The 6,556-nt window shown below is 34.2% G+C and overlaps 1 non-coding gene across 1 annotated transcript; it reads right to left on the bottom strand.

The window, feature by feature from the left end:
- Nucleotides 1-4,756: 4,756 nt before the first annotated feature.
- LOC114048368 lies at nucleotides 4,757-4,859 on the bottom strand. The gene has a single exon (XR_003569743.1). It is a non-coding gene; the product is annotated as a U6 spliceosomal RNA (small nuclear RNA).
- Between the last annotated feature and the right edge of the window lie 1,697 nt (nucleotides 4,860-6,556).

Below are 6,556 nucleotides of genomic sequence, written 5' to 3'. Positions count from 1 at the left end.
AGCTTCCCCTATTATTAAATGGGAATAATAATACTTGCTCTATTTACATGTAAAAGTACTTTGCAAACACTGAAGCACTATAAGCTTTGCTCTGTCATCACTTCCCTTCTCTTTGTACATTCTCTGTTTTGGTGATCTCATCAGCTCTATGAGGTTTACTTGTCTCTATGCAAAAAACTCCCAGCTCCAGCTCTAGTTCTCCTGACCTCCAGTCCTGCATTACCAAATGCCTTTTTAGTAGTTCAAGCTAGATGTCCCAGAAACATCTTAACTAGACACACCTAAAATAGATCTCATTTTCCTTTTTTCCCAATCCCTCTCTTTCTATTTTTTTTCAGAGCACCACCATTCTTCCACTTTCTCAAATTCTAAATCTTGGTATTAATGTTGACACATTCTCTTTTCCCATATTTCCAACCAATTATCAAATTCCCAAAATCTCTTTCATGTTTTCCCCTTCTCACCGCTGACATAGTGACTATCCCAATTTAGGACCTTATAACTTTTTGCCTGGACTATTGTATTGTATTGTATTGTATTGTTTTGTATTGTGTCATATTGTGTTGTGTTGCATTGTGTCATATTGTGTTGTGTTGTATGGTGTTGTATAAGTGTTTTGTTTCATAATACAAAATTTCCAGATTAGCACCACCCAGTGAGATTTCTTCTGCAACAAAGTAAAACAATTAAGCAAGAACAAAAGTGTGGTGACCTCTTCTGAAAGTGCATGCAGCATTCCACAGATGTAGTCCTCCCAATATCTCTCTTTTTAAATGCTTTTAAAATTTTTTTTTTGGCAGAAATCTATTTTCTTATATTCCCCAACCCATTGAGGAAAAAAATAAGAAAATAAAAAACAACTAAATCCCTTATAACAAATATACATTATTGCAATGGCCTACTAGTTGGTCTTCCGCCTCAAGTCTCTCCCTGTTCCACTCTGTTCTTTTCCTTAAGTTCTTGCCTTAGCACGTCTCCTGTCATCTTAATAAGCTTCATTGATTTTCTATTACCTCTAGGACCAAATTCAAGCTCTTTTGTTGGGCAACTAAAGTCATCCACAACATATCCCTTTCCTTCATTTCTCTTCTTATATTGTATTCCCCTTCTCCCATTCTATGATTCAGTTCCTCTGACTTAATATTCTTAATACATGACACTCCTCCTGACATTTATGCCGTTGCAGTCAGTCAATAAGTCTATATTAAGTACTTACTATATGTCAGGAACTATGTTAAGCACTTAGGATGACAAGTTCCTGCTCTTGAGGAGTTCAGAGTTAATAGGGAGACAACATGTAAGCAACTGCATAAAGATAAGATATATGACAAATAGGAGATAAAGAAAATAAGGGACTAGCAATAAAGGGGATCAGGAAAGACTTCTTGAAGAAGGCAAGATTTTAGCAAGAAATGAAGGAAGCTAAAATAATAAATAGCATCTACCTAAAACCTTCAGCAAACATCATATGTAATGGGGACAAGCTAGAAGTATTTCCAATAAGATTGGGGGTGAAACAAGGATGTCCATTATCACCACTGTTGTTCAATATCATACTGGAAACTTTAGCTTTAGAAATAAGAGAAGAAAAATAAATTGAAGGTATTAGAATAGGCAAAGAAAAAACAAAGCTATATCACTCTTTGCAGATGATATGATGATATACTTAGAGAATCCTAGAGAATCAAGTAAAAAACTACTTGAAATAATAAACAACTTTATTAGAGTTGTAAGTTATAAAATAAACCCACATAAATCATTGTCATTCCATATATTACCAACAAAGCCCAACAGCAAGAGATAGAAAGAGAAATTACATTTAAACTTACTGTAGACATTATAAAATATTTAGGAGTCTACCTGCCAAAACAAACCCAGGAACTCTATGAACACAATTACAAAACACAAATAAAGTCAGATCTAAATAACTGGAAAAACATCAGTTGCTCATGGGTAAGCTGAGCTAATATATTAAAAATGACATTTCTGCATAAGCTAATTTACTTATTCAGTGCTATACCAATCAAACTACTAAAAATAATTTTATGGAGTTAGAAAAAATAATAGCAAGATTCATTTGGAAGAACAAAAGTTCCAGAATATCAAGGGAACTAATGAAAAGAAATGCAGGGTAAGGTGGCCTAGACATTCCAGATCTTTAATTGTATTATAAAGCAGCAATCATCAAAACTGCTTGGTGCTAGCTAAGAAGTAGAGTGGTGGATCAGTGGAATAGGTTAAGTATGCAAGAAACAGTAGTCAATGACTATACTAATATATTTTTTGATAAACCCAAAGACCCCAGCTTCTGGGACAAGAACTCACTCTCTGACAAAAACTACTGGGAAAACTGGAAAAGAGTATGCCAGAAATTAGGCATAGACCAAAATCTCACACCATATACCAAATAAAATAAAAATCGCTTCATGATTTAGATATAAAGGCTGATACTATAAGCAAACTAGGAGAACAAGGAATAGTTTACTTATCAGATTTATGGAGAACAGAAGAATTCATGACCAAACAGGAGACAGAGAACATTACAAAATGCAAAATGGATAACTTTGATTACATTAAATTGAAAAGTTTTTTGCACAAACAAAGACAATGCAAACAAGATTAAAAGAAAAGTAGAAAATTGGGAAAGAATTTTTTGCAACCAGTGTCTCTGATAATGGCCTCATTTCTAAAATAAATAGAGAATTAAGTCAAATTTATAAGAATATATGTCATTCTCCAATTGATAAATGGTCAAAGCATATGAACAGGCAGTTCTCAGATGAAGAAATTAGAGCTCTCTATAGTCATATGAAAAAATGCTCTAAATCACTATTGATTAGAACTCTGAGGTACCACATCACACCTATCAGATTGGCCAACATGACAGAACAGGAAAATGATAAATGTTGGAGAAGATGTGGGAAAATTGGAACACCAATGCATTGTTGATGGAGTTGTGAAATGATTCAACCATTTTGGAGAGCAATTTGGAACTATGCCCAAAGGGCTATAAAATGTGCCTACCCTTTGACCCAGAAATATCACTTCTAGGGCCATATCCCAAAGAAATCATACAAATGGGAAAAAGGACCCACATGTACAAAAATATTCATAGCAGCTCTTTTTGTGATGGCAAAGAATTGGAAATTGATGGAATGCCCATCAATTGGGGAATGGCTGAACAAGTTGTGGTATATGAATGTAATGGAATACTATTGTGCTATAAGAAATGATTAACAGGCAGACTTCAGAAAAACTTGGAAAGACTTGTATGGTCTGATGCTGAGTGAAGTGAGCAGAACCAGGAGAACATTGTACACAGTAACAGCCACATTGTGCAATGACTAATACTGACAGACTTAACCCTTCTCAGCAATTCAAGGATCTAAGACCTCTCCAAAGACCTCATGATGGAAAATCCTATCCGCACCCAACAAAAGCACTATGGAGTTTGAATGCAGATTGAAACATACTCTTTGGTATTTTTTTTCTTCTGTTGTGTTTTGTTTCCTGTTTGTGGTGGTTCCTCCTCTTGGTTCAAATTCTTACTTACTACATCACTAATATGAAAAATGTTGAATAGGAATGTATATGTATAGCCTATATCAGATTGTGTGCCATTTTGAGAAAGGAGGTGAGGAGGGAGGGGGAGAAAAATTTAAAACTCAAAAGCTTCTGGAAGTGATTGTTGATAAATCAAAATAAATTAATGAAGTTAAAAATTTTTTAAAAATCCTTCACAAAAAAAGAAAAATGAAGGAAGCAAGGGAAACCAGGAGGCCAAGATAAGAAGAGAGAAAATTCCAGGTATGAGGAGCAGCAAGTGAAAATGTATAAGAAAATATATTTCTGTTAGCCAAAACAAAAACATTAAAAAAGAGAGAGGCTGAGAGGACTACAGGTGTAGAATGCTCTATGCAATTTCAGAAGCGGTCACTACATCTTGGTTCTTCTTAATTATTTTACCTTGTTGCAGAAGAAATCTCACAGAGTGGTGCTAATCTGGAAATTTTGTAATATAGAAACAAAACACTTCAATACAATATGACACAATTCAAATCAATTCCCCCTTCATAATTTCTTACAGCACAATAGTGTTACATCACAATCATATATCATAACTTGTTCAGTCATTCTCCAGTTGATGGACATCCCTTCAAATTCCAACTCATTACCACCACAAAAATAGCTGTTATAAATACTTTTTGTACATACAAGATGTGTTGCTTTTTCTTTGATCTCTTTGGGACACAGACCTAACAGCTGTATTGCTGTTCAGATGGTATTCATAGATCCCTTTGGGCATAGTTCCAAATTATTCTCTGTAATGGTTGGACCAGTTCACAACTCCATCAACAAGGCATTAGTGTGTTTATTTTTCCATATCCTCTCCAGTATTTGTCATTTTCCTTTTCTGTCATGTTAACCAATCAAATAAGTGTGAGGTGGTATCTTAGAGTTGTCTTAATTTGCATTTCTCTAATTATTTGTGATTTAGAGTATTTTTTTCACATGTGTTTAGATAACTTTGATTTCTTTTTTTCTCTCTAAATTGTCTGCTCATATCCTTTGGCAATTTGTCAATTGGGGGATGGGTTTTATTTTTATAAATTTAACTCAGTTCCTTATATATTTGAGAAATGGAACTTTCATAAGATAAATTTCCTATAATTTTTCCCCAGTTTCCTTTAATTTTAATTTTGTGTAAAACTTTTTTTTAAATTTAACGACATAAAAATTATTCATTTTATGTCCCCCAAATATGGAAAATTGTATGAATTTGTGTGTCATTCTTGCACAGGGGTTATGGTAATCTTCTCTGTATCATGGCAATTTTAGTATAGGTGATGCCAAAACAAAATTATTCTAATATTCTTAAACATCACTTTTATGAGCTCAGTCCCCTACTTAAAAGCCTCCAGAAGCCTAGAATCATTAGGCTAACATTCACAGCTATTCACAAGCTAGCCTTGACCTGCTTTTTTAAAGCTGTCTACTGCTACTTTTGAATATGTGTTGGTCCACTTAGTATACCTCAAACATTCTTAGCTCCATTTTTGTTTTTGGACTGTTCTCTCCACCTAGAATATCTTTTCTCTCCACTTCATGAATCCTTATCACATTATAAGATCCAACTCAATTCCTAACTCTCTTATGAATGTTTCCTATACTACTTCAATCACATTGACTTCTCCCATTATGTTAAGGCCTATTATAGATGCTGGCAGCTGTCTGCTGTGGTCCATCTTACAAATTCAAGATACTCTGATATGTAAAGTATTGAAGGGATGGGGTTTGGAGAGAAGCCCTGAGTGAATATCAACCTGTGTATTGTGCTGAATGTGCTTTAGAATTTGTAGACTGGCTCTGGAGAGTTGAGTTGTCAGAAATTTAAAACATGAAAAAACTTAATGGCACCCTTGTGCTTTTTGGTAACATTGTATTCACTGAGCCTTAAAACTTTAGCCAATCTATAGTTATACATGTCACTGTGGAGTAATAGTCCCTAGGCTTCAGGAAATGTATAGATGAATGTTTCAAAAATACAGCCAAGGTCATAAGAACAGGTATTATAAATACGCAAAATCATATGATGAATAAGATTTCATCTCTCTCTTCTTTTTCTACTTCTTTTCATATCCTCAACCAATTACAGTTTCAGCATCCTAAAGTGTATATCTGGGATCAAAGGTAACACACACTACCAGGCTCCATTACTAATCACTGCCCTAAAATCATTTTAAACCAAGAAACTGAGGGAGTATCCTTAGCAAATTCAGATGTAGGGACTGTTTGGTATTTAAAAAAATACATACGGAGCTATCTTTGGTGCTGCATTTCCATTAGCTTATTTGACACCATAGGAGCCTGTTCAGACAGTCAGTTGGGGCCAACCTCAAAATGCTGATCTGATAGTGTCATAAAAGGAACGCTGATTCTGAAAATGAGAGAATCTGGGTAAAATTTTGACCTGAAATGACATATATGACCTCAACAAAAGCCACTTAATTTCACTGGGCTTCAGATTACTGATCTATAAAATGATGGTAGATGAACTGGATCATTTTAAGTTTACTCTAAACCTGTGACTTATATCACCTGCTGTTTCTATAGCTCCTGAAGCCTCGGTAAATATGTATTGTTGCAATGAATTAATTCATTTTATATCTGGAATTTTTCCTCTCTTTTCCTTTTTGGTCACCAACTTACTCCCCCTCCATACTAATAACAAGAACAACAAGAACAACAAAAACATATCATTCATTTAGAGACACATCTGCTACTAAATGTAAGAAGCAAAAGATAAAGTCTGGTCAATTCTTCTTTTCATTTTATGAAAAATCTTACAGATACAAGTAGCCTTGATTTATCCTTCTCTAAACTCCCATGGCATTTCCTAGCTGTAGGAATATAGGAATACTTGTCACTTAATATAATGCTGTGCATTATTTTCCAAATTTTCCTGCATCTATATTTTATCTTTTTAACTAGAAAGGAAATGCTTTTTTTTCCATTTTTTTGGTATCTATGCAGTTTGTCAAAAGCCAAATTATTT

The sequence above is a fragment of the Vombatus ursinus genome, unplaced genomic scaffold (assembly GCF_900497805.2).
Source record: "Vombatus ursinus unplaced genomic scaffold, bare-nosed wombat genome assembly UNPS02014792.1, whole genome shotgun sequence".
In the NCBI taxonomy this organism is placed as follows: domain Eukaryota; kingdom Metazoa; phylum Chordata; class Mammalia; order Diprotodontia; family Vombatidae; genus Vombatus; species Vombatus ursinus.
The sequence above is the reverse complement of the archived record's forward strand: the minus strand, read 5'-3'. Positions and strand labels throughout refer to the sequence as shown.